At 42.6% G+C, this 7,500-nt stretch overlaps 20 non-coding genes across 20 annotated transcripts in view; all 20 read left to right on the forward strand.

Annotated features, from left to right (window-relative positions):
* The first annotated feature begins 137 nt into the window (after positions 1-137).
* LOC145883837 (5S ribosomal RNA) lies at positions 138-256 on the forward strand. The gene has a single exon (XR_014395413.1). It is a non-coding gene; the product is annotated as a 5S ribosomal RNA (ribosomal RNA).
* A 140-nt stretch (positions 257-396) lies between these two features.
* LOC145883838 (5S ribosomal RNA) lies at positions 397-515 on the forward strand. The gene has a single exon (XR_014395414.1). It is a non-coding gene; the product is annotated as a 5S ribosomal RNA (ribosomal RNA).
* A 409-nt stretch (positions 516-924) lies between these two features.
* LOC145857287 (5S ribosomal RNA) lies at positions 925-1,043 on the forward strand. Its single transcript, XR_014378184.1, has one exon. It is a non-coding gene; the product is annotated as a 5S ribosomal RNA (ribosomal RNA).
* A 409-nt stretch (positions 1,044-1,452) lies between these two features.
* Positions 1,453-1,571, forward strand: LOC145851096 (5S ribosomal RNA). Its single transcript, XR_014372946.1, has one exon. It is a non-coding gene; the product is annotated as a 5S ribosomal RNA (ribosomal RNA).
* A 139-nt stretch (positions 1,572-1,710) lies between these two features.
* On the forward strand, positions 1,711-1,829 carry LOC145857288 (5S ribosomal RNA). Its single transcript, XR_014378185.1, has one exon. It is a non-coding gene; the product is annotated as a 5S ribosomal RNA (ribosomal RNA).
* A 139-nt stretch (positions 1,830-1,968) lies between these two features.
* LOC145883839 (5S ribosomal RNA) lies at positions 1,969-2,087 on the forward strand. The gene has a single exon (XR_014395415.1). It is a non-coding gene; the product is annotated as a 5S ribosomal RNA (ribosomal RNA).
* A 410-nt stretch (positions 2,088-2,497) lies between these two features.
* LOC145857290 (5S ribosomal RNA) lies at positions 2,498-2,616 on the forward strand. The gene has a single exon (XR_014378187.1). It is a non-coding gene; the product is annotated as a 5S ribosomal RNA (ribosomal RNA).
* A 409-nt stretch (positions 2,617-3,025) lies between these two features.
* LOC145851097 (5S ribosomal RNA) lies at positions 3,026-3,144 on the forward strand. Its single transcript, XR_014372947.1, has one exon. It is a non-coding gene; the product is annotated as a 5S ribosomal RNA (ribosomal RNA).
* A 139-nt stretch (positions 3,145-3,283) lies between these two features.
* LOC145857291 (5S ribosomal RNA) lies at positions 3,284-3,402 on the forward strand. Its single transcript, XR_014378188.1, has one exon. It is a non-coding gene; the product is annotated as a 5S ribosomal RNA (ribosomal RNA).
* A 139-nt stretch (positions 3,403-3,541) lies between these two features.
* Positions 3,542-3,660, forward strand: LOC145883840 (5S ribosomal RNA). The gene has a single exon (XR_014395416.1). It is a non-coding gene; the product is annotated as a 5S ribosomal RNA (ribosomal RNA).
* Positions 3,661-3,800: 140 nt separating this feature from the next.
* Positions 3,801-3,919, forward strand: LOC145883841 (5S ribosomal RNA). The gene has a single exon (XR_014395417.1). It is a non-coding gene; the product is annotated as a 5S ribosomal RNA (ribosomal RNA).
* Positions 3,920-4,328: 409 nt separating this feature from the next.
* LOC145857292 (5S ribosomal RNA) lies at positions 4,329-4,447 on the forward strand. Its single transcript, XR_014378189.1, has one exon. It is a non-coding gene; the product is annotated as a 5S ribosomal RNA (ribosomal RNA).
* Positions 4,448-4,856: 409 nt separating this feature from the next.
* LOC145851098 (5S ribosomal RNA) lies at positions 4,857-4,975 on the forward strand. The gene has a single exon (XR_014372948.1). It is a non-coding gene; the product is annotated as a 5S ribosomal RNA (ribosomal RNA).
* A 139-nt stretch (positions 4,976-5,114) lies between these two features.
* LOC145857293 (5S ribosomal RNA) lies at positions 5,115-5,233 on the forward strand. Its single transcript, XR_014378190.1, has one exon. It is a non-coding gene; the product is annotated as a 5S ribosomal RNA (ribosomal RNA).
* Positions 5,234-5,372: 139 nt separating this feature from the next.
* On the forward strand, positions 5,373-5,491 carry LOC145883843 (5S ribosomal RNA). Its single transcript, XR_014395419.1, has one exon. It is a non-coding gene; the product is annotated as a 5S ribosomal RNA (ribosomal RNA).
* A 410-nt stretch (positions 5,492-5,901) lies between these two features.
* Positions 5,902-6,020, forward strand: LOC145857294 (5S ribosomal RNA). The gene has a single exon (XR_014378191.1). It is a non-coding gene; the product is annotated as a 5S ribosomal RNA (ribosomal RNA).
* A 139-nt stretch (positions 6,021-6,159) lies between these two features.
* On the forward strand, positions 6,160-6,278 carry LOC145851792 (5S ribosomal RNA). The gene has a single exon (XR_014373644.1). It is a non-coding gene; the product is annotated as a 5S ribosomal RNA (ribosomal RNA).
* A 409-nt stretch (positions 6,279-6,687) lies between these two features.
* LOC145857295 (5S ribosomal RNA) lies at positions 6,688-6,806 on the forward strand. Its single transcript, XR_014378192.1, has one exon. It is a non-coding gene; the product is annotated as a 5S ribosomal RNA (ribosomal RNA).
* Positions 6,807-6,945: 139 nt separating this feature from the next.
* LOC145886177 (5S ribosomal RNA) lies at positions 6,946-7,064 on the forward strand. The gene has a single exon (XR_014397761.1). It is a non-coding gene; the product is annotated as a 5S ribosomal RNA (ribosomal RNA).
* Positions 7,065-7,473: 409 nt separating this feature from the next.
* The window catches only part of LOC145884632 (5S ribosomal RNA), a 119-nt gene continuing 92 nt past the window's right edge, over positions 7,474-7,500 (forward strand). Inside the window, exon 1 of the ribosomal RNA XR_014396211.1 lies at positions 7,474-7,500. This exon is cut by the window's right edge and continues 92 nt beyond it. This is a non-coding gene — a ribosomal RNA (5S ribosomal RNA).

Below are 7,500 nucleotides of genomic sequence, written 5' to 3' on the forward strand. Positions count from 1 at the left end.
TTGTCCACGAGGGTGTGCTCTTGCACTATTTCATCAGCAACACTGCCTTGTAGTAAGCATTTAATGATGAATTGACTAAATGTCTGTTTTATCAGACTCACTTTGACTATATATGTTGTAGCAAGAGATTGATTCTCGCTTACGGCCATATCAGCCTGGGTACGCCCGATCTCGTCTGATCTCGGAAGCTAAGCAGGGTCGGGCCTGGTTAGTACTTGGATGGGAGACCGCCTGGGAATACCAGGTGCTGTAAGCATTTTGTCCACGAGGGTGTGCTCTTGCACTATTTCATCAGCAACACTGCCTTGTAGTAAGCATTTAATGATGAATTGACTAAATGTCTGTTTTTATCAGACTCACTTTGACTATATATGTTGTAGCAAGAGATTGATTCTCGCTTACGGCCATATCAGCCTGGGTACGCCCGATCTCGTCTGATCTCGGAAGCTAAGCAGGGTCGGGCCTGGTTAGTACTTGGATGGGAGACCGCCTGGGAATACCAGGTGCTGTAAGCATTTTGTCCACGAGGGTGTGCTCTTGCACTATTTCATCAGCAACACTGCCTTGTAGTAAGCATTTAATCATGAATTGACTAAATGCAGCTTCCTGCCTTTTTAATAGGATCAAATTTCCTTGTGTTTTCAATTAGCATCTGCCTTGTATTTATAAGACAAACAAGAATATTGTTGCTGAATGCAGCTTGTGTGTGCTTTATGCTCCTTTGCCCTGTTCAAATGATGAAATGAAATAAAGTTTGTATTTTATCCAACTACCTGTGCTAAAAAGAGATGGGAACAGTGTTTGTAATTTCTTCTACTTTTTCAGTGACACAAAGTTCAAGCTGCTTATCTAATTGGTGAAAATGCAATGTCTGTTTATCACACTCACTTTGACTATATATGTTGTAGCAAGAGATTGTTTCTCGCTTACGGCCATACCAGCCTGGGTACGCCCGATCTCGTCTGATCTCGGAAGCTAAGCAGGGTCGGGCCTGGTTAGTACTTGGATGGGAGACCGCCTGGGAATACCAGGTGCTGTAAGCATTTTGTCCACGAGGGTGTGCTCTTGCACTATTTCATCAGCAACACTGCCTTGTAGTAAGCATTTAATGATGAATTGACAAAATGCAGCTTCCTGCCTTTTTAATAGGATCAAATTTCCTTGTGTTTTCAATTAGCATCTGCCTTGTATTTATAAGACAAACAAGAATATTGTTGCTGAATGCAGCTTGTGTGTGCTTTATGCTCCTTTGCCCTGTTCAAATGATGAAAGGAAATAAAGTTTGTATTTTATCCAACTACCTGTGCTAAAAAGTGATGGGAACAGTGTTTGTAATTTCTTCTACTTTTTCAGTGACACAAAGTTCAAGCTGCTTATCTAATTGGTGAAAATGCAATGTCTGTTTATCACACTCACGTTGACTATATATGTTGTAGCAAGAGATTGTTTCTCGCTTACGGCCATACCAGCCTGGGTACGCCCGATCTCGTCTGATCTCGGAAGCTAAGCAGGGTCGGGCCTGTTTAGTACTTGGATTGGAGACCGCCTGGGAATACCAGGTGCTGTAAGCATTTTGTCCACGAGGGTGTGCTCTTGCACTATTTCATCAGCAACACTGCCTTGTAGTAAGCATTTAATGATGAATTGACTAAATGTCTGTTTTATCAGACTCACTTTGACTATATATGTTGTAGCAAGAGATTGTTTCTCGCTTACGGCCATACCAGCCTGGGTACGCCCGATCTCGTCTGATCTCGGAAGCTAAGCAGGGTCGGGCCTGGTTAGTACTTGGATGGGAGACCGCCTGGGAATACCAGGTGCTGTAAGCATTTTGTCCACGAGGGTGTGCTCTTGCACTATTTCATCAGCAACACTGCCTTGTAGTAAGCATTTAATGATGAATTGACTAAATGTCTGTTTTATCAGACTCACTTTGACTATATATGTTGTAGCAAGAGATTGATTCTCGCTTACGGCCATATCAGCCTGGGTACGCCCGATCTCGTCTGATCTCGGAAGCTAAGCAGGGTCGGGCCTGGTTAGTACTTGGATGGGAGACCGCCTGGGAATACCAGGTGCTGTAAGCATTTTGTCCACGAGGGTGTGCTCTTGCACTATTTCATCAGCAACACTGCCTTGTAGTAAGCATTTAATGATGAATTGACAAAATGCAGCTTCCTGCCTTTTTTAATAGGATCAAATTTCCTTGTGTTTTCAATTAGCATCTGCCTTGTATTTATAAGACAAACAAGAATATTGTTGCTGAATGCAGCTTGTGTGTGCTTTATGCTCCTTTGCCCTGTTCAAATGATGAAAGGAAATAAAGTTTGTATTTTATCCAACTACCTGTGCTAAAAAGTGATGGGAACAGTGTTTGTAATTTCTTCTACTTTTTCAGTGACACAAAGTTCAAGCTGCTTATCTAATTGGTGAAAATGCAATGTCTGTTTATCACACTCACTTTGACTATATATGTTGTAGCAAGAGATTGTTTCTCGCTTACGGCCATACCAGCCTGGGTACGCCCGATCTCGTCTGATCTCGGAAGCTAAGCAGGGTCGGGCCTGGTTAGTACTTGGATGGGAGACCGCCTGGGAATACCAGGTGCTGTAAGCATTTTGTCCACGAGGGTGTGCTCTTGCACTATTTCATCAGCAACACTGCCTTGTAGTAAGCATTTAATGATGAATTGACAAAATGCAGCTTCCTGCCTTTTTAATAGGATCAAATTTCCTTGTGTTTTCAATTAGCATCTGCCTTGTATTTATAAGACAAACAAGAATATTGTTGCTGAATGCAGCTTGTGTGTGCTTTATGCTCCTTTGCCCTGTTCAAATGATGAAAGGAAATAAAGTTTGTATTTTATCCAACTACCTGTGCTAAAAAGTGATGGGAACAGTGTTTGTAATTTCTTCTACTTTTTCAGTGACACAAAGTTCAAGCTGCTTATCTAATTGGTGAAAATGCAATGTCTGTTTATCACACTCACGTTGACTATATATGTTGTAGCAAGAGATTGTTTCTCGCTTACGGCCATACCAGCCTGGGTACGCCCGATCTCGTCTGATCTCGGAAGCTAAGCAGGGTCGGGCCTGTTTAGTACTTGGATTGGAGACCGCCTGGGAATACCAGGTGCTGTAAGCATTTTGTCCACGAGGGTGTGCTCTTGCACTATTTCATCAGCAACACTGCCTTGTAGTAAGCATTTAATGATGAATTGACTAAATGTCTGTTTTATCAGACTCACTTTGACTATATATGTTGTAGCAAGAGATTGTTTCTCGCTTACGGCCATACCAGCCTGGGTACGCCCGATCTCGTCTGATCTCGGAAGCTAAGCAGGGTCGGGCCTGGTTAGTACTTGGATGGGAGACCGCCTGGGAATACCAGGTGCTGTAAGCATTTTGTCCACGAGGGTGTGCTCTTGCACTATTTCATCAGCAACACTGCCTTGTAGTAAGCATTTAATGATGAATTGACTAAATGTCTGTTTTATCAGACTCACTTTGACTATATATGTTGTAGCAAGAGATTGATTCTCGCTTACGGCCATATCAGCCTGGGTACGCCCGATCTCGTCTGATCTCGGAAGCTAAGCAGGGTCGGGCCTGGTTAGTACTTGGATGGGAGACCGCCTGGGAATACCAGGTGCTGTAAGCATTTTGTCCACGAGGGTGTGCTCTTGCACTATTTCATCAGCAACACTGCCTTGTAGTAAGCATTTAATGATGAATTGACTAAATGTCTGTTTTTATCAGACTCACTTTGACTATATATGTTGTAGCAAGAGATTGATTCTCGCTTACGGCCATATCAGCCTGGGTACGCCCGATCTCGTCTGATCTCGGAAGCTAAGCAGGGTCGGGCCTGGTTAGTACTTGGATGGGAGACCGCCTGGGAATACCAGGTGCTGTAAGCATTTTGTCCACGAGGGTGTGCTCTTGCACTATTTCATCAGCAACACTGCCTTGTAGTAAGCATTTAATCATGAATTGACTAAATGCAGCTTCCTGCCTTTTTAATAGGATCAAATTTCCTTGTGTTTTCAATTAGCATCTGCCTTGTATTTATAAGACAAACAAGAATATTGTTGCTGAATGCAGCTTGTGTGTGCTTTATGCTCCTTTGCCCTGTTCAAATGATGAAATGAAATAAAGTTTGTATTTTATCCAACTACCTGTGCTAAAAAGAGATGGGAACAGTGTTTGTAATTTCTTCTACTTTTTCAGTGACACAAAGTTCAAGCTGCTTATCTAATTGGTGAAAATGCAATGTCTGTTTATCACACTCACTTTGACTATATATGTTGTAGCAAGAGATTGTTTCTCGCTTACGGCCATACCAGCCTGGGTACGCCCGATCTCGTCTGATCTCGGAAGCTAAGCAGGGTCGGGCCTGGTTAGTACTTGGATGGGAGACCGCCTGGGAATACCAGGTGCTGTAAGCATTTTGTCCACGAGGGTGTGCTCTTGCACTATTTCATCAGCAACACTGCCTTGTAGTAAGCATTTAATGATGAATTGACAAAATGCAGCTTCCTGCCTTTTTAATAGGATCAAATTTCCTTGTGTTTTCAATTAGCATCTGCCTTGTATTTATAAGACAAACAAGAATATTGTTGCTGAATGCAGCTTGTGTGTGCTTTATGCTCCTTTGCCCTGTTCAAATGATGAAAGGAAATAAAGTTTGTATTTTATCCAACTACCTGTGCTAAAAAGTGATGGGAACAGTGTTTGTAATTTCTTCTACTTTTTCAGTGACACAAAGTTCAAGCTGCTTATCTAATTGGTGAAAATGCAATGTCTGTTTATCACACTCACGTTGACTATATATGTTGTAGCAAGAGATTGTTTCTCGCTTACGGCCATACCAGCCTGGGTACGCCCGATCTCGTCTGATCTCGGAAGCTAAGCAGGGTCGGGCCTGTTTAGTACTTGGATTGGAGACCGCCTGGGAATACCAGGTGCTGTAAGCATTTTGTCCACGAGGGTGTGCTCTTGCACTATTTCATCAGCAACACTGCCTTGTAGTAAGCATTTAATGATGAATTGACTAAATGTCTGTTTTATCAGACTCACTTTGACTATATATGTTGTAGCAAGAGATTGTTTCTCGCTTACGGCCATACCAGCCTGGGTACGCCCGATCTCGTCTGATCTCGGAAGCTAAGCAGGGTCGGGCCTGGTTAGTACTTGGATGGGAGACCGCCTGGGAATACCAGGTGCTGTAAGCATTTTGTCCACGAGGGTGTGCTCTTGCACTATTTCATCAGCAACACTGCCTTGTAGTAAGCATTTAATGATGAATTGACTAAATGTCTGTTTTATCAGACTCACTTTGACTATATATGTTGTAGCAAGAGATTGATTCTCGCTTACGGCCATATCAGCCTGGGTACGCCCGATCTCGTCTGATCTCGGAAGCTAAGCAGGGTCGGGCCTGGTTAGTACTTGGATGGGAGACCGCCTGGGAATACCAGGTGCTGTAAGCATTTTGTCCACGAGGGTGTGCTCTTGCACTATTTCATCAGCAACACTGCCTTGTAGTAAGCATTTAATGATGAATTGACAAAATGCAGCTTCCTGCCTTTTTTAATAGGATCAAATTTCCTTGTGTTTTCAATTAGCATCTGCCTTGTATTTATAAGACAAACAAGAATATTGTTGCTGAATGCAGCTTGTGTGTGCTTTATGCTCCTTTGCCCTGTTCAAATGATGAAAGGAAATAAAGTTTGTATTTTATCCAACTACCTGTGCTAAAAAGTGATGGGAACAGTGTTTGTAATTTCTTCTACTTTTTCAGTGACACAAAGTTCAAGCTGCTTATCTAATTGGTGAAAATGCAATGTCTGTTTATCACACTCACTTTGACTATATATGTTGTAGCAAGAGATTGTTTCTCGCTTACGGCCATACCAGCCTGGGTACGCCCGATCTCGTCTGATCTCGGAAGCTAAGCAGGGTCGGGCCTGGTTAGTACTTGGATGGGAGACCGCCTGGGAATACCAGGTGCTGTAAGCATTTTGTCCACGAGGGTGTGCTCTTGCACTATTTCATCAGCAACACTGCCTTGTAGTAAGCATTTAATGATGAATTGACTAAATGTCTGTTTTATCAGACTCACTTTGACTATATATGTTGTAGCAAGAGATTGATTCTCGCTTACGGCCATATCAGCCTGGGTACGCCTGATCTCGTCTGATCTCGGAAGCTAAGCAGGGTCAGGCCTGGTTAGTACTTGGATGGGAGACCGCCTGGGAATACCAGGTGCTGTAAGCATTTTGTTCACGAGGGTGTGCTCTTGCACTATTTCATCAGCAACACTGCCTTGTAGTAAGCATTTAATGATGAATTGACAAAATGCAGCTTCCTGCCTTTTTAATAGGATCAAATTTCCTTGTGTTTTCAATTAGCATCTGCCTTGTATTTATAAGACAAACAAGAATATTGTTGCTGAATGCAGCTTGTGTGTGCTTTATGCTCCTTTGCCCTGTTCAAATGATGAAAGGAAATAAAGTTTGTATTTTATCCAACTACCTGTGCTAAAAAGTGATGGGAACAGTGTTTGTAATTTCTTCTACTTTTTCAGTGACACAAAGTTCAAGCTGCTTATCTAATTGGTGAAAATGCAATGTCTGTTTATCACACTCACTTTGACTATATATGTTGTAGCAAGAGATTGTTTCTCGCTTACGGCCATACCAGCCTGGGTACGCCCGATCTCGTCTGATCTCGGAAGCTAAGCAGGGTCGGGCCTGGTTAGTACTTGGATGGGAGACCGCCTGGGAATACCAGGTGCTGTAAGCATTTTGTCCACGAGGGTGTGCTCTTGCACTATTTCATCAGCAACACTGCCTTGTAGTAAGCATTTAATGATGAATTGACTAAATGTCTGTTTTATCAGACTCACTTTGACTATATATGTTGTAGCAAGAGATTGATTCTCGCTTACGGCCATATCAGCCTGGGTACGCCTGATCTCGTCTGATCTCGGAAGCTAAGCAGGGTCGGGCCTGGTTAGTACTTGGATGGGAGACCGCCTGGGAATACCAGGTGCTGTAAGCATTTTGTTCACGAGGGTGTGCTCTTGCACTATTTCATCAGCAACACTGCCTTGTAGTAAGCATTTAATGATGAATTGACAAAATGCAGCTTCCTGCCTTTTTAATAGGATCAAATTTCCTTGTGTTTTCAATTAGCATCTGCCTTGTATTTATAAGACAAACAAGAATATTGTTGCTGAATGCAGCTTGTGTGTGCTTTATGCTCCTTTGCCCTGTTCAAATGATGAAAGGAAATAAAGTTTGTATTTTATCCAACTACCTGTGCTAAAAAGTGATGGGAACAGTGTTTGTAATTTCTTCTACTTTTTCAGTGACACAAAGTTCAAGCTGCTTATCTAATTGGTGAAAATGCAATGTCTGTTTATCACACTCACTTTGACTATATATGTTGTAGCAAGAGATTGATTCTCGCTTACGGCCATATCAGCCTGGGTACG

The sequence above is a fragment of the Salmo salar genome, chromosome 08 (genome assembly GCF_965601325.2).
Source record: "Salmo salar chromosome 08, fSalSal1, whole genome shotgun sequence".
Taxonomy (NCBI): domain Eukaryota; kingdom Metazoa; phylum Chordata; class Actinopteri; order Salmoniformes; family Salmonidae; genus Salmo; species Salmo salar.